The 27,991-nt window shown below is 37.2% G+C and overlaps 1 long non-coding RNA gene and 1 other non-coding gene across 2 annotated transcripts in view; one reads left to right on the top strand and one right to left on the bottom strand.

The window, feature by feature from the left end:
* The window catches only part of LOC116668932, a 106,467-nt gene extending 78,683 nt beyond the window's left edge, over positions 1–27,784 (bottom strand). The window contains exons 1-2 of the long non-coding RNA XR_004326228.1: positions 27,661–27,784; positions 12,610–12,716 (exon numbers count right to left, since the gene is read on the bottom strand). This is a non-coding gene — a long non-coding RNA (uncharacterized LOC116668932). The remainder of the gene's footprint in view (positions 1–12,609; positions 12,717–27,660) is intronic.
* LOC116669079 lies at positions 16,729–16,834 on the top strand. Its single transcript, XR_004326467.1, has one exon. It is a non-coding gene; the product is annotated as a U6 spliceosomal RNA (small nuclear RNA).
* Positions 27,785–27,991: the final 207 nt, after the last annotated feature.

The following is a 27,991-nucleotide window of genomic DNA, read 5'->3' as shown; positions in this document are numbered from 1 at the left end:
GGTTGCCAAGGGGGCGGAGGGTGGGAAGGGATATACGGGATTTCAAAATTGTAGAATAGATAAACAAGATTATACTGTATAGCACAGGGAAATATACACAAGATCTTATGGTAGCTCACAGAGAAAAAAATGTGACAATGAATATATGTATGCTCGTGTATAACTGAAAAATTGTGCTCTACACTGGAATTTGACACAACATTGTAAAATGATTATAAATCAATAAAAAATGTTAAAAAAAAAAAAAGAAAGAAAACTGGGCATTAGTTTGACTTGACATATTTAGGGAAGCCTAGTGAGAAGAGCTAGGCCTGTGACCTTTGTGAACAGATGTAACAGAGATGGACTAAACCTGGGTTTTGACATTTCTGTTTTTAATGTACTCTTTAACATTAAACCCCGACTGAAATCTATTCATTCAAAGCATGTTTCACTGGCAACGGCACCAAACACTACATTTTCCACCCAGAGTATTTATTAGCTTATTACCCAGCCATAGTTTGTTTTCTTTGTCCCACTATTCATTCATTTCAGTGCCAAGGAAAGGAAGGACAATGTTACCACTGAGTGATACTTTGAGAGCTTGTTATTCAGGTTACTAAGGCAAAATCACTCTACCTATATCCTTGACTGGTATTTTTTCTTTTGTTTGTTGAGAGACAGCCATTTTCTCTCACTGCAGTCAAAGCCAAATTTTGCTAGTTACCATGGCAATATTTTTGAAGTCAGTATCACTCTAATGTTCCATTATGACTTATTATGATATAGTTTGGGTTTGTTGTAGGATTCATTTGCCTATCAATCACACTGGAGAATTCTAAGGTGGGAGGAGAGAGAGGGGGAGAAGGTGAAAGAGAGAGAGAGAGAGATTGATTCACAGAGAATTATAATATTGCATCAGAATGTAAAAATGAGTCTACATAACTTCAGAGTAGCATGTTGTATTGAGGGGGACAAATTATTCTTTTAATCCTTACTCAACTGTAATGCAATGTAAATGCAGGCTCAAATTATCAAGTCCATTGTCAGGGATATGCTTGTTTCTTGATTTTGAGCCAACATACTACACAAGATATGTATAAATACTTAGGAAAAAAAATCAGCAGTTTAAAGATGCAATGTTAGAGTCCCTGTTGAGAAGTTCACGTTTATAAAGACTTCAGCTTGTTCTCTCCGGGACCTGATTCATTATTGGAAGTTTCTCCTGGAATGTGCATCATTTCTGAGGGAAGGCTTGAAGCATATGAACCTCTGGGAGACAGATGGCACAAAATGGAAAGCAGCACTGTGTACACTGGTCCCTGGTCAAAAGGCAATGTTCAGCTTTAGAATAGAAGGAGTCTGATTCTATATGGTCAAAATAAGTTTCGTCTTTGCACTGATACTATCACTTTCACTATCAATCACCTCTTATGGAACATCACACAGCTCCCCACCTCCCTGAAGATTAAAGCATCATTTGTAATAATTTGTAAAAATTAGGAAATTATGTAATTAACAATGTTCAGTAGCTGGGATAAACATCAACCATATAGTGTATGTACGTTAAATGAGGGTGGTATTGAGTCTTGGAGGGTAAAAAATACAGATCATAAATAATAGATTAACAAATGCACAGTATATGTGTGATAAAATTTCATGGGAGAGGGACTATTTTAAAAATGTCAAAAAATAACTCCTTAGGGAAATAATAATGAAAAAGGGCTGAGAAACACGAATCCAATGCAAGTCCCAGGTAGGTTGACTGACCTGACCAGTTTCCACAGCTAGTTAGCACAGATACAGCTCTTGGTATCAGATCTCTTGACTTCCTCCTGAGATTTCTAAATTTATTCAGCAAATATTTATCACATGTCTGTGATGGATTACAAACTGTGTTAAAATCTGAGACACAGAAACAAAAATGTCATAGTCCCTAATGTCAAGGAAAACACTGAGGAGCGCCTGGTGATTACAGAACAATGTAGTAAGGACTGTGACAGCAGTAAAATATTGTAGAGATCCCTTGTTCTCAGTACTATGGAAGAATCAATTAAATTCATAAGTTGATTTACCTTACTATGTCTACATTTTCATGAACTTGACATTGGTTTCTCATGTGAAATTGTTCTTTGGGAAACACACACTATGTACTTAGTTAGGGTGTAACAGAAAGAGCATTAGACTTAAACAATTTGGACTCGAATCCCTGGTTTTTGTCTTTAGTAATCATCCAGGTAATTTTTAGTTGGCTGTGGATATGCTCAAAAAAACTTAATTTTTTTTCATCTATTGATGTCACAAAATTTCTTTGAGAATTAAATCTTATAGAAAAAATATCCGTTCAAACCTAAGAAGGCACTTGGGTGTTCCTCTGGCCAACTAAAATGAGGACATAAAGCAGGTGTGTTGTCATAAACCTTAGGGCCTGACTTTCAGTAAGCAGGGGATGGACTGCTCTGTTTCATCAGCTAAATTTCTTTGCCATCTACTTGTGCTCTCATGCCCAAGGCTTACTCTTGGAGATATGTTTTTGATCTCAAGGGAGTCCATCAGTGGGACTTCAGCATGAACTTTGCTGACTGGGGTGAGGAAGAAAGCCCTGCATATTAATCACTGACTTCCGGTGAGATCCAGTGGGGAGGAACGTGCCTTGTCCCTGCCAAGTGCAGTCAGGCCAGTGAAAGCTGGAAGAACAAGAGGGAACCAGGGGCTCACACTTGAGTGACCTGTATAGTCAGTGGCTCTCTGGAAGTGACTGGGGACTTTAGATTTTTGCAAAAGGCTTATTATACAAATGAAGACTCCCTAAATGAGAACAAGCAGAGGCTATTTATTTAGAGCTTACTGTAGCAAGGGAGTCACTTGGCTTAGCAAATAAATCAAAGATAGGTTGGGGCATGTGAAAGCATTCTAGTATAAAAAAAGGGAATGGGGAAGTTCTAGATATGCTCGGATAGGAGATCCTTGGCATAGGAGGTGGGCAAATTAGAAGCACAGCATTGCCATCTATATGATTGATTTAGGAATATATTTGACTTTCTTTGATTCGTTCTGACTTGAGGTCGAGGGAGGCAAAAATTAGGTAAACTGGCAGTCATTGACTAAGTCCTGACCTTTCTGGGCCAAGGGTTATTACAGAAGTTGTGGTTTGGTTTCCTGAACTGATTGTTGTAGAGGCTGTGGGTCAGATTTCTATTGTCACGCATGGTCTGGTCACTGTTCATTTGTGTATTCAATCTCTCAGCTGGTATGCACAGTCCCCTGCTACAGGTAACATATTAAGCTGTTATCAGTCACTTTAAAAAAATATGTGACTAAAACCTCCTTGGAACACTTTTGAGAAATGAGTTGGCCAGGAAAAATAAAAGAAAGACCTAGACTGAGTGTTTCAATAAATCTGGGAATAACTATGACGCAAATTTCCTGAGCTATCTGGAATTTGTACAACTTCCTCACGTCTATTTCCCCCAAGGTGATTAGAACTAAAAGTTTAAAATGAAAAGAACTCATGTACTTATTTCCCCCAACATCCAGTAAAAGAGCAGTTGGAAGGTTTGTGTCATTATTTACAGCAGTCCTGGGAAGCAGGGAAGTGGACAGAGGAACCCTTAGGTTAGATTTAAAAGCTGGTTGAACCAAAAGGGTAGAAAGGGGACCCCTTGTACATTGTTGGTGGGAACGTAAATTGGTGCAGCTACTATGAAAAACAGAGTGGAGTTTCCTTAAAAAATTAAAAATTGAACTACCTCATGACTCAGCAAATCCATTTCTGGGTATGAATTTGAAGGAAATGAAATCACTATCTTGAAGAGGTATCTGCACCCCCATGTTCAATGCAGCATTATTTACAACAGCCAAGATGTGGAAACAACCTGAGTGTCTATCAACAGATGAATGGATAAAGAAAATGTGGTATATACACACAATGGAATATTATACAGCCTTAAAAAGAAGGAAATCTTGCTATTTATGAAAACATGGATGAAACTTAAGGGAATTATGCTAAATAAAACAAGTCAGACAGAGAAAGACAAATACTGTATAATCTCGTTTACGTGCAGAATCTAAAACCTGAACTCACAGAAACAGTAGAAAGATGGTTGCCCCCAGGTGATTATGGCGAAGGAGGAAATAGGTGAAAGTGGTCAAAGGGTACAAACTTACAGTATATAAAAAACAAAATACAAAAAATGAATACAATTAAATCTTGGAGCCAGAGTAAAGAAACTAGGGAAGGGGGAAGGAAAATTAGTGTTTGTTGAAGACTTGTTTTATGTCAGCTACTATGCTGAAACTTAACAAATATCTCACGTAGTCTTAACAAGCAAACTGAAAGGTAAATAGTATTTTCATTTGACTGATGGGGAATATGAGACATACAGAGTAAATGAGACACAGAGGGTAAATGAGTCACCAGGTTACAGAAATTGTAAATGTAGGATCTAGTATTACTACTGTCTATGCCAATATGATTTTACTATTCCAGGAGATTCTTTCCCAGGGGTATAAAAGGTGAAAATAACTTTATTATTCAGGGGAATTTCCTGAAACATTCATTAACTCTTTAATAGAAAACATCAGTGGACTATTAAGTCCCTAACGTTCTTTGAACCCTCATCTCCAAATCCTCACCTTGCTCTTTCTACCACTCCTAAACCATTACACCAAGATCTTTACTCAGTGCTAATGAAATCCCCTCCACCCTGCCTCCACTCACCCATTGAAAGATCTGCCTTAAACCAGACTTCAAAGTCTCAATAAATCAAATCTTGCTCCTTTCTTTTCAAGACTACTGGTAGAATTAGCAGGCTCTTACTGCAATAGGCTATAAATTCTACTTTATCTTATCTGGTTGATTCTTTCATTCAATACTCATTCAACGTTATCTGTGAGGCTAAATTGTGTAAGTCCTCTCCTTCCCATGCTTAACTGATACATCCTTTATTGACACATTTTCATTGTTCCACCTCTACCTTATTTGCCACTTGAATCCACTTAGATGTGCCCACACGGACACGCAGACCCAGACAGGCATACACACAAAGAGTCAAAACCCTCATCTGCATCTCGGTGTAACTTCAATTACGGAAGTCCCATACCATTGCTCTCTCTTTTTCCTGGTTTATGTAGATGAAGTTTTGAACAACAATGGACCACCAGCTTTGTCTTACAATAGTGCACCTGAGAGGGGAATTATTTAAAAATATGTATAATCTGTTATTTTATCTGTGATAATACAGAATATTATGAGATAGTGACATCCGACTTGCAAAGTGGTATTAACATACATCTATTCTGATTATTCATTCTGAGGACAGAATAAATGTGCATACTGAGGCAAACAGTGGAAGGAAGTGGAGAAAGTAGCAAATCTTGATGAGCAAATACCAGTCGAACTTAAAGGGACCTTTTGATTTCATCCATGAATGGCTACTTAAAGCCCAGATCAGATGAGGTAGAATGGGAACAGAAAGTAGCAGAGTGGAAGATGTGTGGGAAATCAGAAACTATGGACAAATGTGGATTTGAACCATGCATATTACTGGGTGGTGATAAGTTTCAGAAGGCTAAAGGTGGTTTTTGAGGAAATGGAAAGTGTAAATCAAAGTAAAAACTTCTATACTTTAATAAAATCTGTAGAGCTACAGGCTGTGTTATCTTCATAAAGTCACAAATTAGTCATAGCCTTCAGGCAACAGAGGGTTACTATTTACAAGGAAGACATGGGATATCTGCCTCGCTGGGAGCAGCCTCAAAGAGCCAAGGTGAACTGGAACAGCTGAATCTGACTTATAACCAGTTCCACCATGTACAAGTAGATGTGCATATTGGAAGTGGTTTGTTTATGCTAAGAAATTAAGGACATAAAATTATATTTTGGGGATGAAGGAAATCAGTGGTAAATATCAAGTAATGAGATTCTGATATCACAACATTTCAAGGTTGTTTTGAAATCCATTATGGGCAATGCATAAGCCAAACAGGAAGACAAGAAATTAGGTGTCTAAGGCAAGACAAGTCCCTTTGCAGCTTGTCATTAAGATGGGTGAGTAGTCTTCTCCAATTTGCAGCTGGGGAGTACTGTTTCTTTCCTTAGAGTGATGAAAAAGAGAACTGAATGGTAAATGACAACCCAAATGTCAAACGGAATTGCACAGCTTTGAATCCCTTGTATTTTAATCCTTAAAAATTGCAGGATTCTGAACTCAAAGTAAGTCATGGCATTAAATTATCACCTATTCAATTTCCGCTCTCAGTATGAAATTATGCAGTTTGTTTTGAAAATTAGACTACTTTTCGTTTGCATTTTTCAACTTCATATTCACAAACAATATTGAATTTTTGGGCTCCAGGATAACATAAGTATTTTTAATACTACTGAATACTGTTTATATGTTTTTTAATTGCAATTAGTAGCCAATTTTTGCAGCTTTACATCTTTTGTCCTTACACCATCTTCCCTTTCAAAATCAGTATTTTATGAGAAAGATAGATCAGTAGGCTAAAATATACCTGCTAATAACCAAACAGGAATGATATCTGACAAACTGATTTCCTGATACAACTGGCATTTTAATAAGTAAAATAACTTAGGAATGTGTGCCTAATTTATATTCAAAATACTCCAGTCAGTGGGAAAGGTATAGTTCAATGGTAGAGCTTCATGCTAGGATGCATGACGTCCTGGGTTCAATTCCCAGTACCTCTGTCAAAATAAACAAACAAACCTAATTACCACCTCCCCCGAAAAAACAGACAAAGCAAAAAGACAACAACAAAATATTCCAGTCAGATGTATGATTTCTTCATGGTAGAACTATGAATATTAAACTATTACAAGTACTTTTTGCTTTATTCTCATTTAAAATAATGAAATTGTATCATTAGCAACACAAGAAATTTTCCAAACTAAAAATTTCAAGACACAATTTGGTTATGCCATGAAAATATGGATTCACCATAGTCCTACAAAGAAGGAAGAATATACTTTTAAACCTTGACCCATATTTGCAAAGTTTCTATGAAAAAAAAATGAGAAAATCTTACCAAATGAAATTACAGAATTTTCAGTCTTATTTTTCTCAAAAAATTTTTAACACGATGTCCTTCTCCCTTACTGGAATTTCTGCAGTATTTTTAGGGTTTATGGTTGACTTGGGCACACAAACAGAGGTGGTGATTATAAATTTAATGTCATATCCCATAATTTCCTTCAGCAAAGTAATGGAAGAAAAAAGCTGGAGAAACTTTGCTTTACACCCAAGAGACTTTCTGGTGTATTCAATATCTACGTTCCCAGATGAAAGGGAAGAGGAAGTTAAAAGGAGAGAATGCAACAATTCAATTCAACTCATTAGATCTACATATAATTATTGAGGTAAGTTCAACTCAAAGCATAGTGCAAAGAATGAAAACGAGCAGGTGTGGTTAATGGCCTCAAGGAATCTCTCCCTTTTCTTTCCTAATGAGACAGATTTTCATTTTGGGACCCTCCTCTCTGTCATAATGTAGCAGCCATATGCTTTGGGACTGACCCTAAGGCCAATTTCAAGGATCCATCTAAAACAGTCTACATCAAGGATTAGCAAATTGTTTCTGTAAAGGGCCAGATTGTAAAGATTTTAGGCTTTGGGGAACCACATGGTCTTTGTCACAGCTGCTCGCCTCTGTCCTTGCAGCACCCACAGTGAAGGAGTATACAGATGGGAGTGTCTGTGTTCCTATAAAGCTTTATTTACTAAACAGGCTGCGAGTCCAGTCTGGGTCTTACACTACAGTTTGTGGCAGTGCCGAGCCCTGGCCTAAACGAAACTCCAGGGCTCCTCCTATGGATTCAGACATCAACCAATCAATGCATGACATTTCCTTAGTTACATGGATTCTTGGGAAATGGGGGTCAATCAGCAGGAAACTCAAGATTTCTTTTTTCAGTTATTATGGGATGTCATATCTCGTGTCTACCACGTGTGAAGGAGAAAATTATGGTTGCTGCCAGCAGCCAATTTACTGCTATGAATGAAGTCAGCTCTGAGGATGGAACCAACAAACGGAGGAGAGCAGAGTGAAAAAGATCAAAGAGCCACAGATATTTGGAATTCAAGTTCTTCTTGAGTTTTTTTTTTAAACATTTTTTATTGGAGTTTTTTTTAATTTTATTTTTTATTGAAGTGTAGTTGATTTACAATGTTTCACGTGCACAGCAAAGCAATTCAGTTATACATATACATACATATATATGTATTTTCAGATTCTTTTCCATTATAGTTTATTACAAGAAATTGAATATAGTTTCCTGTGCTACACAGTAGGTCCTTGTTTTGTATTTCTTTTATATATAGTAGTGTATATCTGTTAACCGTAAAATTTATCCTTCTCCACCTTTCCCCTTTGGTAACCACAGTCTGTTTTCTATGACCTAGTTCTTCTTTAACCATGCCGGAAGTCTGCCCTGCTTCAAGACTTCTCAGTTAAATGTTCTGTTGCCTTAGCCAGTTTGAGTTCTATGTTACTTGTAACTGAAAGATCCAAACCAGTACAGACCCACATGTACATGGAGTAAAATAGTATGAGTGCTACAAAAGAACTGCCAGGTACCATAGAGGCTCAGAGTAGAGTCATAACTGGTTCTGAAAAACCTTAAGTGATGGCATTTGAGGCAAACTTCTTAGATTATAATTTTGTAGCAGAGGTGGAAGATAAGAACAAGCATGTAAAGTGTTCATGGGTGGTAAAGAGTGGGCCAAATTTCTGGACAGTCAAATGCTATGGTTTGAGAGAGGCATACGGCTTTCAAGGGAGGAGAATGGTGGACTGGTCTGGAGTCAGTGTGAGGACTCTGAATAAACTCTCAGGCTGGAAAACTTGAAGGTGAATAGATGGCTTGGTGATAAAACTGGGATTTCCAACAGAAACCAGGTAATGTCTGAGATACTGCCATACACGCGATGATACAGACAGTTAGTTAGGAAAATAAGGTGGATTTAGAGATGTGCCAGCCACAGGGTATCAACCTATGCAGGGCACATGTACATCCCTGGAAAGGTAAAAGGCATCCAATTTTATCTCCTGTAGTCCCTTTGAGGGAAAAATACAAATGCAATTAGTAGGAATATTAATAAAGTTCTTAGAAATGGTGCAGGTGACACTGCCAGCAACAACCTTAAAGACTGACAGATTACCACTAAAATTACTTTGAATAGCTAACTGAAGGGCTTTTTATATTGCAAAATGCAGTATGCAAATTTGAGTCCAGAGCTGATTTGTTCATATATTGAAAGAAAGCCAGACTACTACCACCAGCTCTTCTCTGTCCTGTCCTTCCCCAATAGATCCTTTGGCTTCTCCACCAAAGGCCAGCTCACATTTAAAGTGAATATCCATTTTAAGGGGCACCAAATTATTACCCAGTCCCATGTGACCACAACTATCCAGCCATGTCTGGTGGTGCTTACTTAAGAATGCTGATTTTCAGGAGGAAAACCCTCTAGAATCTAGATCCATCAGACAAATCCAGACAAAAAGAAGTCTATCTTTATAATTCAGTCCCATGTGGTAGGTATTGTGTGCACACTCTGCAGATTCTCGCTATGTCAGGTGATGGGAATTCGAAGATGAACAAGAAGCAGTCCCTGCTCTCAGGAGTTGGGGTACTTCCCTCTTGCCGACTCCTCACTCCTTACACCCCTCAGTCTGTTCATTCTCCTCAGCCTCTGCAATCTGTCATTTTATAAATTAGCACCCAGCTGTGATCTCAAAAAATACAGTAAGACAAAGCCTGGGGTTAATTCTCCATTTCAGCTGCCTTGATTAGCCACTAATTAAATGTTTTGTTAGAAATTCACCCTCTAATAAGCAGCTAGATTACATTAATTATCTGTTTCTTGAATCTTCTAGAACACTCATTCTCATCCTTGGCTGTGAATTACAATTACCTGAGGGGATTTAATAATACCCAGGCCAACCCCCAACCCCAGAGATTCTGATTTAATTCGTTTGGGGTGAAAATGAGCATGGGTATTGTTTTCAAGCTCCCCCAGGTGAGTCTAATGTGCAGCCATGGTGCAGGGGGACTTTTCTGGACTTTTTTACTGTCAAGAAGTCTCTTGGAGCTGGCTTGGTTCTCTAGTGCCTTCTAAGAAGGTGATTATCATTACATGCCAGGAGTGGTTTAGAATTTAGCCAGTCCTCGTGGCTCACAACTCTGCTCAAGATCCTTTGGTTTCTGCACCAGGTTTCTTGAATAAAGAGTTGCTGGGTGAGCTGGTGTGACCCCTAAGGGGGAAATGGAAAGACTGAAGGGTTTCCCTGTATTGCTTTCCTCCTGCGTTATTACTTAGAATCCCTCTCAAGGCCAGAGGCCAAGGAAGAAGGTGAGTGAATCATACCATCAGAAATGAAAATTGCTGAAAACAGGTAATTCATGGAGTGTAGGGGAATGTGGAGGGATTAAAAAATAAGAACTTTTGTTGACAGTTGCATTAAGTTTTAAATTTTATGACAACCTCCTTTGGATTCCAAGGGCCATATATTTTGAGGGGTATGACTCTTCCCCATGTTTTATTTTATTTTTTTAAATAATCACTTAAAAATTAAACCTGCTGCTTAATTTCCTGAAGGTATAAATTCATCCTGCAAAGAAAAGACTCCCTGCTGGCAGAAAGTCTCTGTTGTTTGGCTTCCTGGTTCCTCTTGCCTCAGAACTGCTTTTTCTGTACACTTTCCAGGGTAAACCCTAGGCTTAATTTGAGGGCCTCCTCATTTCCCCAAGGTCTCTTCCTTCCTTCTCTTCTCTGCCTTATTCTTCACTCACACCATACATGCAAATGGTCATTATGCTAATATTCTCAGTATCTGATTATAAAAAGAAGATCAAAGTAGTCATTTTATAACCACCTGCGATACCTTGTGAATTAAACTAAACACAATTGGCCCATCATTTTGTTTCAGTTGGCATTTTTTTTTGTCACTCCTAGCACTCCCCTGGTTGAAAGCAGTCATTTATTGTGCACTGCACTTTAACAGAGCCCTCACAGAATACTCATAAAAATCACAGAATGTGACATTTTGGCACAAATTTGTAAGAAAGACTAACAACTTTGACATCTGAGTTCTTTACATAGTCCGGTCAAGTGATGTGGTGTATAATAAATTGATATTCCTTGTAGTTAAATACTCCTCTGTCATTAGTACTCCCCCAAACACTTTTCAAACATTTGTTTATTTTTTCTATCTATTGCCCTTTATATTCACCTAACACAAGAAGATTTTGAATGCTTTTAATATACATATTTGTTTGTTATGTATCTTTGCAAAATCTTTGACAAATGTACTTTTAATATATTTCTAACATGGAAGGAACCTAAATGTGCATTGACAGATGGACAGATGAATGTATAAAGATGTGGTATATATATACTGGAATATTACTCAGCCATAAGTAAGAATGAAATAATGCCATTTACAGCAACATGGATGGACCTAAAGATTATTATATTAAGCGAAGTAATTCAGAGAGAGAAAGACAAATATATCACTTATACATGGAATCTAAAAATGACACAAATGAAGTTATTTACAAAACATAATGAAATTCACAGACACAGAAAACAAACTTATGGTTACCATAGGGGAAAGGGCAGGGAGAGAGATGAATTAGGACTTTGGGATTAGCAGATACTAACCACTACATATAAAATGAATAAACAATAAGTTCCTACTGTATAGTACAGAGAACTATATTCAATATCTTATAATAAACTATAATGGAAAATAATCTGAAAAATTATATATATATCTGCATCACTTTGCCGTACACAGAAACTAACGCAACACTGTAAACCGACTATACTTCAGTAAAAGATATTCTAAAAATTTTAATAGATTGTTTTCTTACTATACAAAAGTACTCTCTCTCTTTTTTTCCCCTGCACTGAGGCTCTTAAAAAGGAGGGGAGACTAAGTTCTTAACTTACCTGTGCTAGTTCAACATGTCCACGTTTTCTCAAGAACAAAAAGTGTTTACTGAAAAAGCCATCCTCAGGGGACCACATCACCCTTATGCTTATGTTTCTAGGATCTGGGAATGGCATCATCCTTGTCAAAGCACCCAAGCACAATAGGATGAGGACAATTTTGCAGGCAGCAGAGTGCCCAGACACTGGTAGTCTTGGTGGCAGCAGTCAACCTCTGTATTAGATTATTTATGTTAAGTATCTAGAGAAAATTCCTTTCCATGTCTGAAAAAAGAGCCAGGATTGCAGAGTTGTGCTGTTCCCAGAGAACAGCCAAATTTTAAGGGCATGATTTCTGATGAATGAGATAATCATCTTGAAGACATCCATGTTCTCTCATTTTTATGTTCTTCTCATTTGTCTTGTGCTTTTCCCCACACCCAACCAGGTCACATTCTGCTCAGTACTTGCATTGTTTAATTTAATCCTTGAACAGGTAACCAAAGCACACCCCTGGATCTACAGACATACAGGTTCACATAGTAGAACAGCACTGACCTGGGGTCTGGAAATCTGGACTTGATCTTTGTTCTCCCACTGACTTCCAGTACGACCTTGGCCCCAACAGTTTCCTGCTAAGTTTCAATTTCATCTTTTACAGACATAAATTACTTACATGTCTCTATGGTCTCTTCCACTTTCGTGATTCTAGTATTTTTGTTTCAGGTCTCTATGAGTGTGATCTTTCACAGTGGGTGTGTGTGTCAACAGCAGTATCTGAAACTGAGAAAGTTAAAAATGTTGTGGGTTGATATTTGAACTCTGCCAGGTGCTCTGTTTTTGTCACTTCTGTTTTACATTCTGATTACCCACACTTTCTCAAATTCTGTTAAAAATGGGAACTTCATTGTAAGCAGAAGAATATTTCTTGTAAGAAGTAATCACTTATTAATAACTTGTCTTATGAGTGGTACTATGATTAAATGTTTTTTGAGAGCTCCTTGCCACATTGGAATTCACTGGGAGTAAGAAATGTGATAAAGAATTTAGTTTGCTGATTGGAGCGAAGGCCAGCATTAAAGGGAAAACCTAGGGGAGGGTATAACTCAAGTGGTAGGGTGCTGCTTAGCATACACAGGGTCCTGGGTTCAATCCCCAGTACCTCCTCCAAAATGAAATAAACCTAATTACCTCCCCCACCAAAAAAAAAAAAAAAAAGAGAGAAAACCTTTATATTTCCAAGTCTGCCAATGCTAGGCTATTCCTTAGGTTACTAGAGGCTTCCAAAACTTTGAATTTCTAATTTTATAGGAAGCATGAAAGATTGAATGTACTGCACTATTAAATTCTCAAATATTTTGAGCTGAGAGCAAAAGAGCACAAACATCTAACAATAGAGACAAACTAAGAAAATTTCTGGGACGTGTTTCTACAACCAAAATGTCTGATGAATTACTAAAATATATGAGTAATGACATTTGCAATGGCCTAAGTTTTTATAACAATTTCAAAGAGTATGGAATAAATTATTTTGCGCTTTTCATTTACCCCAGAAAATGGGTAAAGAAAGCATTAGTATTGTAAACCTAAAACTGCTCTAAAAAGAGTCTTTAAAAAATAATAGCAAAAAATTTACTACCCCAGCAGAGGTTTATCAATATATAAACAGTTAAAGAACACAAAGAGAGACAGAGACAAAGAGAGACAGAATCTGCCTACTGAAAGGATCTCAAAACAATGACACCCAATTACTGAGGAGGACATCTAGTTCCCAAAGTTGGTTTCAAAATTCCATTCCCAATGAAAAAACTGCAATTCATTTGAGAAATGTTTGATGCAGCTGACTTCTGATCTAAGCCTGAAAAAAATGCAAGGTGAGCCTGGAACATCTTGCGGCAGGAAGCAAAGAGATGCTCAGACACAATAGGGTCATTTCAAAACAATATGGAAAACAGCTTGGAGGGGCTCCCAATGGCCACAAGTTGAACAACTGAAGCATCAAAGATTTATGATAACCACATTGATATAAATATCTGTGAGTTGGTAGTGGTACCTGTGAGATTGTATATGTGTGTGGTGGGGTAGGAGGCGTACAACTTCAGGCACTTCTTTTAAAAAATTATCTATTAGTGCATGTAGAAGGAACAGTAGAATTAGAAAATCACTAGTGGCAACCCTCAATGTAGTAACTGGATTAGGCAACTGTCCTCCATGGATACTAAAACTTTTAGGTAAAATATGATTAGAGAATAGGATATTCATTCAAACTCAATGATTTGCACCCACAAATTATTTACTGATTGAATTTTATAGGGTAAATGTACTTTTACAGAGAGATCTGGCTGTAAACTTCTTAACCAAGCAATGAGACAGCATTACTACTAGTGTGACAATCTGATATATTGTGCTTCTAATGTGATGTAGTAAGAAGTACCAATAACACTTATGTTATTGTTTCCAGGTGTGTTTGATCTGAATCTGTTCATGAGAAAGGTATCAGAAAATTCAAAATTCTTCAAAGTAACTTGTACTCATAAAAAAAAGATCAACATCTTGAAAAACAAGCAGGTATAAAGTGATGTGACTTCTAAAAAAGACATAACAATTAAATGTAATGGTTCAACATTCATTGAATCTTGTATTTAAAAAATTTAAAAATACATTTTTGGAATAATTTGGGACATTTTAATTGGGATGGTAGATGGTACTGTCAACTTACATATGTAGGGTGATGTTTTTATCCTTAGGAGACACATGATGAAAAAGTTGGGGGTGAAGTGTCATGATTTCTGTAACTAAGTTTCAAATTATTCAGGAAAGAAGTCAGAGAGAAAGAAAGGGACAGAGAGAGAGGTACGGTAAATACAGGTGAAGGGTATTTAGGTGTTCATTGTATTAGTCTTTCAACTTTTCTGTCAGTTTGAAAAACTTCAAGAAATAAATCTGGAAATTAAAACATACACACAAACACACACAAATATAGCCAGAGACAGATGTAAAGAAGAAGATATTTGATGAGATGTATTGGCCCAGACTGTTGACTGACACACCTGCTAAACTTATCCAGTTTAGCAGTAGATGGGTGATTAGAAGCTTTCAATACATTCCTACTTGTACGGTGGTGGTGACTGGAAGAGGGCTCCCAGGATGTCCAAGAAATGACTGTAGTCCAGCCTGGAATTAATACCTTTCTACCCCTTCTTGCTTAACTTCAGTTGGAGTTTAGAAAGCTAAAGAAACTTACGCTCTCATTCATTCTAATACTAGAACCTGAGTAAGGACTAACACTCCATTTTGAAGAGGGGGGCTTTCTACCGGCGTCTCTTGGGCAAATAGCACAGTTTACTTTCCCCATCCTACTTCACTGTTCTTTTTAAATTTGGCTCCATAACCCCCATTTCCATTTCCTTCTTTTTCACTTCTTGCTCTAAATCTGCTTCAAGGATTGCAGGAATTTCCTTTAAAAAAGTCTTTTAAGTTTATTACACAATAGAATTCTTAAATTATTTTTTTTAGATTTTTACCATTTAGTATTTATATTGGACTCTATCACACCAGCACCATTTGGCTGATTTTTTCTCAAATTCTAGTGGGAGACTGACCAGGCTTAAATTAATCATTTGTTTTTACTCTATTAGAGACATATCAGGAGTAAGTAGAATACAAAAGGTGAAATTTGTGTATTCTATGAAGTACTGACATAGCAAACTCCTACTCCACTTGAATTGTGGAAGATAGCTACCCTTCACTAGAAAAGGCTTTAAAAAAAATAAAACATAGATTTATTCTTCTAGACTTTACATTGCCCTAAGTTACGTTGATGGAACAAAACTCTTTCAAGGAGTAATAGACACATACTATCTTGTTTCAAGCGACTAGTGGAAGAAAAGGCTAAATATACAAGTCACTGGGATCTAGAAATCGGCTATAAGAATTAAGGACTTAAAAGGATAGGAAAAGAATTGAAAAAATGGAATCCTCCACTTTGGGACTTGAACACATTGTGACTTAGGCTGGAGAAAATATGGAAGCAACTTATCTACCCACACAAAATTTAAATCGACTTGGAATAAGCTTCTATCTCATCATTTTTATTTGTAGGAAAATAAGGAGAACACATTTATAACAGTAAGAGAAAGAAATGGACAGCAATATCCCATGCTTTCTGTTGACTGTACTCCCCTTGTGAGCATGCTGCCTAAGGCATTTTCATTATGCAATTTATTTAATGTTTTTTGGGATTTAATTTGACCAGTAATACATTCAAAATCCATTTAATGTCAGATTATGTTCATCTAAGAGTCTAGTGAGTCCTGGCATATGCTTATAAATACAGAACTCCATCTACTTAGTCAGTTAGTTCCTAGTTTGATTCTCCGGAAAAGAGAAAAATCTTACTTTCCTACACCCTGAAACAACAAGATAGTGATACAAATGCTTTATTCTCCTTATGTGTAACTATACATTGATTATTTTTTGCTGAAAGTTTTGCATGTTATTCTAATCTAATTAAATTAAACAACCACGTTTGAAAGCAGCTACAGGAAAGACTATGTGTTGGTTTACGCAATACATAGTTTGTGTGTTATGTTGGTTTATATTTTCAGAAACAAACAAGACCTAAGGTGAAACATCAAAGAACTTTCAGTCTTATACAAGACATGAAGTGAGCAACTTTTACCAGGTTGTGAACCCAAGCTAGGCTGTTTTTACATAATTCTAATTTCTGTAGACTCAGCATTTAGAAGTGACTCAAATAGAATAACACTTAGAAGGCATTAAATAAATGTTTGTTGTGCTCGCTTCAGCAGCACATATACTAAAACTGGAACGATACAGAGAAGATTAGCCTGTCCCTGCGCAAGGATGACACGCAAATTCGTGAAGTGTTTCATATTAGAAAAAAAAAAGCTTGTTAAATCAGTAAATATATTTATTATAAATAAATATAATGTATTACTATATAGAACTATTAACAAAGTGCTACTGAAAATAACAGAGGAAGAAAGATTATACCTGATTGAGGATGAAAGGAAAGGCTTCAATGGCAGAGGTACCATTTGAATTGAATCTTGAAAGATGAGTAGGTCTTAAATAGGTAGGGATGCTAAAGTGATGTGGGGACAATAGCCCATGGAGATGCAAGTATGCACAATGGCTGGTTGCAAGTGGAATGACCCAGAAATGCATCTGGCTGTGTAAGGAATGAGTGGATGAGTCCTCACACAATATGAGTATGCAATGAGTGTTTGTTGAATAATTACACACATGTACAGAATGATCATGCCATCATGCCAAAATTTAGCTTGTATTTAGATATAAATAATGATCTTCCAAAAGAGTTTTTCTCTATACTGTGTGGTATCATGAAATAAGTTTACTAAGATATTTGAGATCAAGCTGGTTTTATGTATCTCTCCAGTGTTATTTCATGTCTTTGCTTTAGTTTTTAGGGAATGTGTGAGTAGGTTTTAATTTCCAATTGATGGTTTCCTGAGGGTGCCCAAGTGCCTGTAAGACGCACCTCTCTTGATCTGAAAGCTGCCTAGTACATTTAATGTTTCAGGGAAATATGATTTGCGGTGTTTCCTAAGAACAGAGTGATCTTTGACTTAGAAATGACAACTTGCTGGGGAACAAGAAGAAGGCATCCCCAGAACATGGAGTGGACCGCTGTATGGTAGCCTGGTGTGTTGTAGGAAACAGAGGTTTTTAAAAAGTCAGGCAGTCTTGGCTTCAAGCCTTGATTCTGATTCCCATAAACAATGCTATTTTGAGACAGTTGCTTAAACACTTGAGCTTCGTTTTCCCCTCCTTTGTAAAATAGAGCAACTGTTCCTGCCTCTCTGGACTGCAGTGAGGATTAAATGAGGTAATGTTTACATGAAGCATCTGACCCCTGGTGAGTGCTCAGTACTCCCTAGTGGGCACACTCTGAACCAATTATGTCATAACGTTTCCCTTAAAAAAAAAAGGAATACAAACACACTGAATTCTTTCCATGTTGCAGTTCTGTCAGTTTATCCTTGTGTACAATATTTATCAGAGATGTTTATAATTTATCTGTCTCTCTGGGTCTTATTCAAGACTCTGTACGCAGGAGGAACCTAATAAGTACTTCTTAAAAATAATTTCCATCAACACTTCATTCTGAGGTTACATTGATTCCAAACAACTCGGAACCATATCAATATCACTGACAAGTTTTCATCTGAATTTTGAATTACTGATTTGAATTGATCATGTGTCAACCGTGAAAACTTTATCCCTAACAGCCTTATTAAGTAAGCAAATGCCAATTATATAGTTTGCTGTTTAAAAAACAAAGTATAAAAACTTCTCCCTTAAATAGGCTTCTATTGTTTCACTGATTTTTGCCAATTCCTATTTTAGTGTGTTATTTGAGTTGTAAGCATATGTTCCCCAAATCAGCAAGAAGCAGGTATCTGCAGTACCCCGAGTCTCACTTGAACTTGGGGCTGACCTACCTATTCTTGGATCAGTGTTTTCCTTTACTAATGTGTTTAATTACTTCAATCACTTATTTTAAAGTTGTTTCTCCTCCTCCTCCTCCTCCTCCTCCTTTTTTTTTTTTTTTGTGCTCCTAGGGTATCTTTATGGAGCAGGAAACCACTATTGCCAGAGTTTAGCTAAGCAGAAGCCAGTATATTGGAAATAGCAACAACATTATTCTTTATGCAGAACAAAAGGAACTCTCTAGACTTTTAAGCCCTAAAGTGAAATGACTAGATATATATGCTAAGTAGCTGGTACCAAAAGGCAGTGTTCTCCCGAAGGATAAGTGAGTCAAGGACATTTTGTTCCATCTATGGGACAATATGCTGCCTTTCCATTGTAAGATAGGATCCTCATTTCTTAAAGTTGAATGCCACTTACAAAGGAAAAACAAACATTTTCAGCTGGTTAAATTTGAGATGTTGAGTGAAGTTCATTACAATGCCTGTAGCACTTTTATTTGATCTCGAATTCGAGAGGTTTTCATATTCTTGAAGCTTTTGTTTCTCACGGCTTTGTTGAGATATTCAAACAAATGTTTAAAACTATATTTGAGACAGTAGACTTAAATATACTTGTCCTTAAATATTAACTTCAGCTGTGTTTCTAGTTGAACATACCCTTGTGTTTGTTGATACGTAGTCAAAGATTAATTATGTAATGAATAGGAATGTAAGTATCGTCCTATAATTTGCTGTAGCTATTTGGGGATTTAGGGTAGAAAGGAAGATACAGCTGCAAGAAAGTTCTCAAAGCTGCTATCCCAGCATAAGAGGAAATTAATACAGAAAAAAAATACAGAAAACCAAGCCTGGGGGAAACTCGTGCAAGGGTAAACGCATACCTTCCCAAGGTAAGGGGTTAGGGTTATGTTGTCTGAGTTATGTGCTAATTTCCTCACCTACTTATTTGCAACTATTTTTCTGTCACATGTCTTATATTTTTGGAAACCATCTTAAATCCAAAATAAGGCACAGATATAAATTCATAGTTAAAAATCTATTCCTATTGTCTATTAAAAGAAAAATAATGAAAAAAGTAGATTAAATTCGATCCTATTTGTTCTGTGACAGCTTTTTCAACACGAGCATTTTAAAAGCAACTTGGAACCCACAAATAATATCCTTCATTGCCTTTTCCAAGAAAAAGTGTCATATTTACTTTGACCTTGAATAAAAACCAAGGGCAAAATATTGTCGTATTATTGCCATCAATTTCACTACCCTGTACCCCACAAACAGAGCCTTCTGGTGAAATGACTGGATAGATGGGTAAAATCGTGAGAATCATGAGGAAAGAAAGTTAGCATTTCTATTAGAACAGTGGTTCTCAAAGTGAGGTCCCTATGTTAGCAGCATCGGTATCACCTGGAAACACGTGAAAAATGCAAAAATTTCAGTCCTCCCCAGAACTCAGAATCACGGACACTAGATAATTCTGATGCATGTTCTAGTTGAGAACCATCTTAGACTATCTATTTCCTGTAGGAATAAGTTCAGGTGGGATTTTACCTCCACCTGACTGTTTTTAATCCTTTAAAAAAATGATACAAGCTTACTAAATAAAACTTAGAAATTATAAAATAGAAGATGAGAAATCAGAGGAGGAAGGGGAAGAGAATGATGTCAGCATCATGCTACCCACACAAATGCAAGAATTTGGGACTTTTTTGTGACTTTCCATTAAAATGGTTTGTTCTTTTAGGCTTAGGATTTTTTCACAATACTGATTAAAATATATCTACATATTTGAACCCACATTTTAAATGTAATAATTTTTTTAAATGTTATTGCCTTGGATGTGTAAATTTTATTTTCAGGTCTTCAAAAAAATCTCATTCATTTAACTGTCTGCCTATAGTTGGATATTTGGATTTCACAATTACAGATAATCCTCTGGTAAATATGTATGTGTATCAAATATTTTCTACATTTTAAAATGTGTCCTTAGTAGCTAATCCTGTAAGGAGACTTTCTGAGTCGAAGTAGATAGTTATATTGTAAGGTGCTTTTATTGGTTAGATTTTGAACATTGTCTTGATTTTCTAAGACCCACTTATTTCTGAGGCATAGAGCTTTAACTCAGGAGGCAATCCTACGTCAACTTGCAATGTCCTCTTTCTTTTTTCTTTTTTGGCCTATTTATATTTCTACTAAAGTTTGCAGCAAATCTTCCTAAATTTTGTCTCAAGTCCAATCTTACTCTAAGTTTCTAGTACTGCCTGCACACCTAGGTCTGCAAAGTTTACTTTGAAAGAAAGTTGGATGCAAGGCCAGGACTTTGGCAGCTTTTATGTGCAATTACTATTGGACCTGAAAGTCCTCATATTTCTTTCCAAGCCTCCCTTTAACAATGTTCACATTTCCCTTTTTTATCCCATCCATTTACTTCCATGTTCATGTTGAAAGGTCTGTAGCCCTATTTCAACAGCCAGTGGCCTCCAAGTGCTTTTCTTCACGTACAGTGAAGCTCTGCTTACCATCTTCTTTATTACTGTCTTTGCTTTCTTTTCAAGATCTTGTATGACCTGTTCTTTTCTCTTTATAAAATTTGTTTGCAGAGGAGATATATTTAGAATTAGAGGAAGACAGTGTATTCACTCCCCTAAACTGGGTTTAATATTTTGCTAGATCGACCTATCCATTGGTGGGTTCGCAGCTAATCTGGAAGCCCACAATAGCCTTGTTTCCAAGTATTTTACTAACTTCCTCATAAATGCTCTGTGTCCCTATTTTTCAGCTTCTTTTTGCCCTGTCCAGGCATCACTCCATTGTTACTATGTTACATAAGAAAAGAGATAGAGATAGGTAAGCATCATCATGCTCCATGCCATCAAATTCTTCTTAAAATTCCTTACCCACGATTGCCTTCTCTAGACATATGACTATTGCTCAGAAATCTGGAGCCAGAATAAGATATTCAGCAGATAAGTAGCCCTCTGGTTATTCTTTCCATAAATGGATCCAGAGTGGTTGCCAAATCAACACACTTTTAAAAAGTCATCTTTCCCTTATTTTAAGAGCACTTAAAGAAAGTACATTCAGTCTAGTGGAGAAGTCCACTTTAATGAATTTATTTCCACAGAAGCCTAAGAAAGCGAATGTAGCCTTGAAAGTGTTTAATTTGCACCTGGGGAATAGTTTACATGCCTGTAGAAAATTTATGAAGATCCAACAGGAATTTAGGAAATTGACTCAAAGTTAGGATAATATGGTAATAATCCACTCAGTGATTTTGTACTCTACTTCCATGTGCTTACAATGTCCTCAGTACATCACTTGCTTTGTGCCACATGCCTTCAGATCATACCCCTAGAAAGAACAGAGTTTCAAGTATAACTACACAGGTCATTTCATTTTTTCCTCTTTAAATATGGGGTGAGAGAGCCAATGGGTAAACAATGAGAGATGGATTCCTTAATAAAATAAGAGATTGATAGGTTAATTAACTCCTTGTCCAACACCTATAAAAAGTAGATATCAATTAATTAATTAATCAATAAAAGCCCCTGTGTTATTACTTAAGTTAAGGGAAAAACATCCATGAGTTCCAAAGTCCAGAAGAGGCCTGGAAGGGTTTTCAAAGCGAAAGCACATCAAGGTAACTGAAACTGCATTCAAACATCAGTGAATTCATTGTTTCAAACATCAGCTTTATATAAATCTATTTTAGAAAGAGTTCCATGTGAACACCTAACTAGTTCTTTCCAATGTCCAAGCACTCTTGTGAAGTCCTGTCTTTCTCACTCATTCACAGCTTGTGATGACTTTATCTGGGGGCCTTCTGTTCTCTTCTGCCATGACCTTGTATGCTTATCCTGTTCCATCAGCCGTGTCTGTATAAGGCTTCAGCTTAACAGAAGGATATAGGATTTGAGTTTTTCTCACTGAACTTCTAGGTCTCAGGAAAATCAAAGATTGTAGCTAATTACCAGTTTCTGTGTCTTTGAACATTTCAAATGTAATTATGTGGGGTTTGTCTATCCAGAGTACATGGAAGCCACTGACTGTGGGAAGGATGTGGAAGGTGAAGAATGACAATCACACAAATTTTGTATGAGAGTTTCACGTTAACCCAAGTAATATGTTGTGGCACTTTAAAGTGACACTGTGTGTATCATAGTATAAGCATCATTTTACTTAATGTTTGCCTTTTTTTTTTTTTCTCCTTTCCTTATGTGAGTAAAAGCTGGGAGAAATGATAGGATTCCCACATTGTCATGCTATGACTGTTCAAATGCTACTAATTTTTATGGGACTGTAAGATGAGTGAAGAATGACATTGTTGCTACCATAAATGCAAGTCACTCTTGTTGTTGGTTGGGTGGACCTGGGGGTGAACAAAAGAGACAAAGAGGGAGAGAGGCAGATTTTTGTCTTTGGATTTATAAGGCTCCTTAGTATTCCACTCTAAGAAAAAGAAGGTGTATATGCCCTGGTGGTAGTGGTGGGGGTTATTACACTTTGGTAGTCATGAGATATCCTTCATCAGAAGTGAAGAGAAGGAAAAAGAAGGGTGGGGAAAAGAAGCAGAGAGATTAAGAATGAATAGCTGGGTTGATATATTGACAGCCTTTATATCATTAAACTACTGATTTATTAATTCAATCATGTATTCATATTCAAAGTCGCTAGGGAAGACTGGAGGGTTCCCTTATGAGCCTCTGTAGCATATACCACTAGAAAATTTATCAATCGCACTCACTTCTTTACATGCTTCTTCTGGAAGACTTTCAGGAATAGACCTCCGCTCTTTTCTCAGGTAGGCTATCACTGTGCCATTGCTTTTATTGCTTGGCTGCTCCTCACAGCAGTAAATTAAAACACCTAAATCCAAAAGTAGACAATTTGTTCTCTCACTTTTCTTCCAGTGGGTTCGGATAGATAGTTTTTCTAAAGGAATACGTATTTAACAAATCTTGACATTTGGGTTTAGCGCATGAATTAGCCATTCTGGCCACAGCTTTGATCTACATAGATGCTAGCTCAGCATGAGAGGCCGTGTGGAACGTGATTCACCACGGCAGTTCTGGGCAGAGCCAGTGACCTGCAAAACTCATTCTTGACCTGTCTGGCTGTGGGTATCCTCTTGTCTCCTAGTGGTTACAATCACAGTGATAAGTATTAATCATTTTTCAAATATATATTAAAATACCCAAATCCTCATTGTCTTAAGATTGGCTCTAAATATTAGATTTCCAAAAGGTAAAAAATGATTTTGCAATTTAACAAATAATTCAAGCCTTTTAAGCACCAAAAATGATACTTTTTTTTTTTTTTTTTTTGCAAAAAGGTTGAAAGAATGTAAACAGCTGTCATAGAGTGGAAAAACTTTTCTAGATCTGACGTGTAAAATGTAGGGACTTCAATGCATGTTTGTTAATAGGCAGTGAGCCAAGGGGTTAGAGCATGGCATTTTGAGTCAGACACACGTGGTTCAGATGCTGGGTCAGCTGCTAAGCCTTATTTTCCTCATCAGTAAGATGGGGTTCCAGTAGTAAAAGCATTCTGAGGATTAAATGAGAATGTGTGTGAGACATTTAACAGAGTGCCTTCCCCTACCCAGACACAACAGCTAGCATCAGCATCATTATAAGTATACTATATACAATCTAAGGTCTTCTGCCTTCCAGATTGAAGCACTCAACAGTCTCTCTAAAAACCCAACTTCTCAATGAATTCTGCAGCAGGAAAGAATTTTTAAAAATAAAACCACAGTATTTGATTTGCATGGAAACCATGCATCTGCGAGAACAGCCTTTTAGCTAAGGCTCTGTTAGATCATAGAGTTACAGCCTATCTACTGTTCACACCTGTTCCTCATGTCTGACCAAAGATTCAACATCAATAAAACCTTGTGCTCTTCTTAAGGTACCACTGATGAGTGCTGTAAATAGTAGACATTTTAATATCTTTTATTTTATTCATACAGATCAATAAACAGTTATTAGATTTTTTTCCTTAGAGATAAAGCCTTACTTTATTTTGGCGGGGGGAGGCTACAAGACAATGGGAACAGAGCCCTGGTCATTTTATGCCACGCACAGATCCCTTATTTGATTAAGCCAAAGTGACGATAGATATGCAAAAGATAAAGCCTTACTTATGGTTACACTAGGTCCTTCCATTGCTGAATAAAAAAGAAATACACACAAATGGGAAAACAACTGTCATCTTGTAGGCAGTAAATTGCTCAGCTCTCTCATCATGCTGAGGCAACTTAGCTTTATTATATACTGATATTCAGTCAAACCCATTATTAATAAGGGTAACCCTTAGGTGCTAAATTTCTAAGTTCTTTAGAAAAATAGGTAAATGAGGCTAAAAGATACTCAAAATATAAAATATGGCCATGGCAATTTTAACCATAACTCTCTTCCTATGGCCTAAGCTTACATACTGTAATAAATGTGGCACATGTCATTCTGGTATTGATTGGAATAATTTTGGCTCACTTTATAGACCCTAAAGCAGTTATTCTAACTTGGACTCGAAATCTGCACCATCGACACATCCTCTTATTGAACTCACATACTGTCTTTAGTGACATTCCAAGACAATGGTATAATTTTTCCTTCAAGAGAATAAAGCTTTATTGATCTTATTCCAAGGGACTAAAGAAATTGAGTGATAGCACAGGGAGGCTATTCCTGTCACCAGTGCTTGTCTCTGTCTGCACAGGAATCAAACCATGAGAGAATGAGGTTTGAAACGCCATTGGGAAATCTTGGCTGTCTGAAAACGTCTGCATACAAGGGGTCAATGGATTCACCCATGGCATACAAGTTTCCTAAGTGAAGTACTTATCAACCTCTTTTTTATGTCAAAGCACATGATAATATCTCCTGGGGTAAATCAGAAATTCTGGGAGTAACTATATAAGGCATGGTGATGAAAATAATTACATTTCTTTATAAAGCAAAATGTTAGAAAAAAATATTAGATCTTTAATTGGAAGAATACATCCATGTAAAACCTTGAAATTTCAAATGAGAATATTGAGCTTGCTTCAGGGAACATAACTATCATTTTCATTAGGCTTTTATACTTAAAATGACCACAAACAATTTCTGATTAAGACTTTAAATGATGATATCTTCAAGTTTTTATAGTCATCATCAACAAGAAACTTTATTCCCTCAAACAGCTAATAAAAAATATAAAACCATTGTTACAGCAATTCAAAAATTTATAAAAGTTGAAATTAGATTTAAAGAATACAACCAGTATTTCTTTTCTTTTGTTAACAAATGCACTGTTAAAGTTTCTGTGTTAATGAACAATGATCTCAAGTCTAAGTATGTTAAAAATCATGATGGAGCTCTGATTTGCAGAATGTGCATACATTGTTAAAGTAGCCACCCTATGTTAGTCTGGACATCTCTAGAATGTCACAAACAGCCAGAGGTATCTGGATTGTATGAAGGCTTCAGCTATCAGCCACTGCACAGAAATGTACTTATGAGGAGTTCCCCCAGTTAGCTGTAGGTTGGGTTGTTATTCTGTGTGGTTTTTGTCTCTTTTGTCCAGTATTCTTTGGCTCCACACAAGAGCATCAGGGCATAACAGTCTGTGCTGGTTGCAGACAGCTACTTGAGGAGACCATGGGGAATACTGTCATACCCTCCCGTCCTCTTGGGCTGCTCTTGGAGGAGCCCCAGAAGAGCAATCTAATGACCAGAGACAATTGGCTTTGGGACCTCAACCAGCCCCACACTGACGCCAAAGGTTGCCCAAGTCCAGAGGGGATCCATGTCTCACGGTACTCCTATAACTCTGTTCTATGAAGGTTTGCCCTAGGGTCTGGAATAACTGGATATCTATATAGAGTAAACATAGGATGACAATGAAGTGTCCCTCCTTCCCTAAGAACTGGGGGGATGACTGTAGGAGAGTGCATAACATATTTATCTTTTTAATTATTGTATTTTCAGTTCCTAATTCATAGAAAGAATTCAATAAATATGTTTTTGAAAAAATGAGTTAACAAAAAAGTGAGTTTTCCCCCCTGACAGTTAGAACTAGTCAAGGTGATGCACTTAGGAGGATAACGAACCTCTAGGGCCATGAAAAATGCTACTGGAATAGTAGCTTAATTTATTTATTAAATAAATAATTATTGAATTCTTACTATGTGCTCTTCTGAGCACTAAGGTTCTAGTAGTAAACATAAGTCATAAATCCCTCCTGAGAAATAGAGGACACAGAAATATATAATATAGATAAATTCAACATATATGTGTTGGATGATTGTGAGAGAAATGAAAAAGGCATTGAAGAAGAATAGGGAAAGCTAATTTAATTTTGAGAAAGGAATTATGGGAAAATGACATTTGAACAAAGACCTAGAAGAAGTGAGAGAACAAGCTATAGATAGTGTGAGGGAAGTGTATGCCTGGAAGAGGGAACACCAAGTGCAAAGGCCCTGAGGCTGGAGCATGCTGTTATGTTCAAGAGATAATAAGGGGGCCAGTCTGAATGGAATGGAGTGAGTGAAGAGGAGGGTAACAGGAGATAATCGTGGCCCAGAGCATAGAGAACCCCGTAGACTTAAAGGACTTTCTTTTTAATCTGAGTGAGGAGATGCCATGGCAGAGGCAGAGGTGACGAGAGCAAAGGAAGGATCTGACCAGGGCTTTAAGAGGCCCCCTCCGGCTGCGCTGCTGAGAATAAACCAAAAGAGCAAAAACACAGAAGCAGGCATACCAGTTAGAACTCTTCTGCGCTAATTCAGAGGACAGTATAACTCGGAAAAATTTGGGCCTCAACAAGGGTCCCTCTGCTCTGTGCTGTTCGAGCCAACAGAATGAATTTTTTTCAAATACTTTGTGATTGTTAATTCTGAATGAAAGGAATGTATAGAAAATGTATGGGGAAATATCCGACTCCTATCAAAATGTTGCAAATAATGCAACTCCTAAAGAAGGTAAAATCGAAGGACAAAAGCTCTTTAAATACGTGATTTCTTATTTGGCTTTTAAAATAATTTTTTAAAGCTGAAGGATACATTATCTGCAAGATGGCGTTTAAAAAAATCACACTTTCTGAAGGTGTCAAGTTAACTTTCTCCTCAGGTTCCAGATATGTAGCTTTAGGAGCCTCACAGCAATCCAACTTTATGCACCGTCTTGACCGGGAATGGATGTCAGAGAATTGGTTTTAAAGCGATTTTCAAAATGAAAGTAAACCATTTCATTCCCTGATTTACTTACCCACTCTTTCTGACAGCTTCTGTACTGCACTAGTCCAGAAGCGCTGAGTTCCGAGCAGAGGAAAGTTCCAGTCTGTGACCGGAAAATGGACAGCTGCGAGTTTCCACACCTGAGGGCAATCTCTCCTGGAAGCGCCAGGGGCGGGGCTGCTCTATGTGGCTCTCGGGAGGAGGCGGAGTTCTCGCTGGTCCCGGGGCAGCGCTCTCTCGAGAACTCTGCCTCTTATCACAGTGCCCCGGGGCTCGCGAGAACTCCGCCTCTTCTTGTAGCTTCAGGTGGGCGCTGAGTCTCCGCGCACGAGCGGCTGCCACCATCTTGTGCTGAGGTTTAA

This window comes from Camelus ferus, chromosome 15 (assembly GCF_009834535.1).
Source record: "Camelus ferus isolate YT-003-E chromosome 15, BCGSAC_Cfer_1.0, whole genome shotgun sequence".
Taxonomy (NCBI): Eukaryota; Metazoa; Chordata; class Mammalia; order Artiodactyla; family Camelidae; genus Camelus; species Camelus ferus.
The sequence above is the reverse complement of the archived record's forward strand: the minus strand, read 5'-3'. Positions and strand labels throughout refer to the sequence as shown.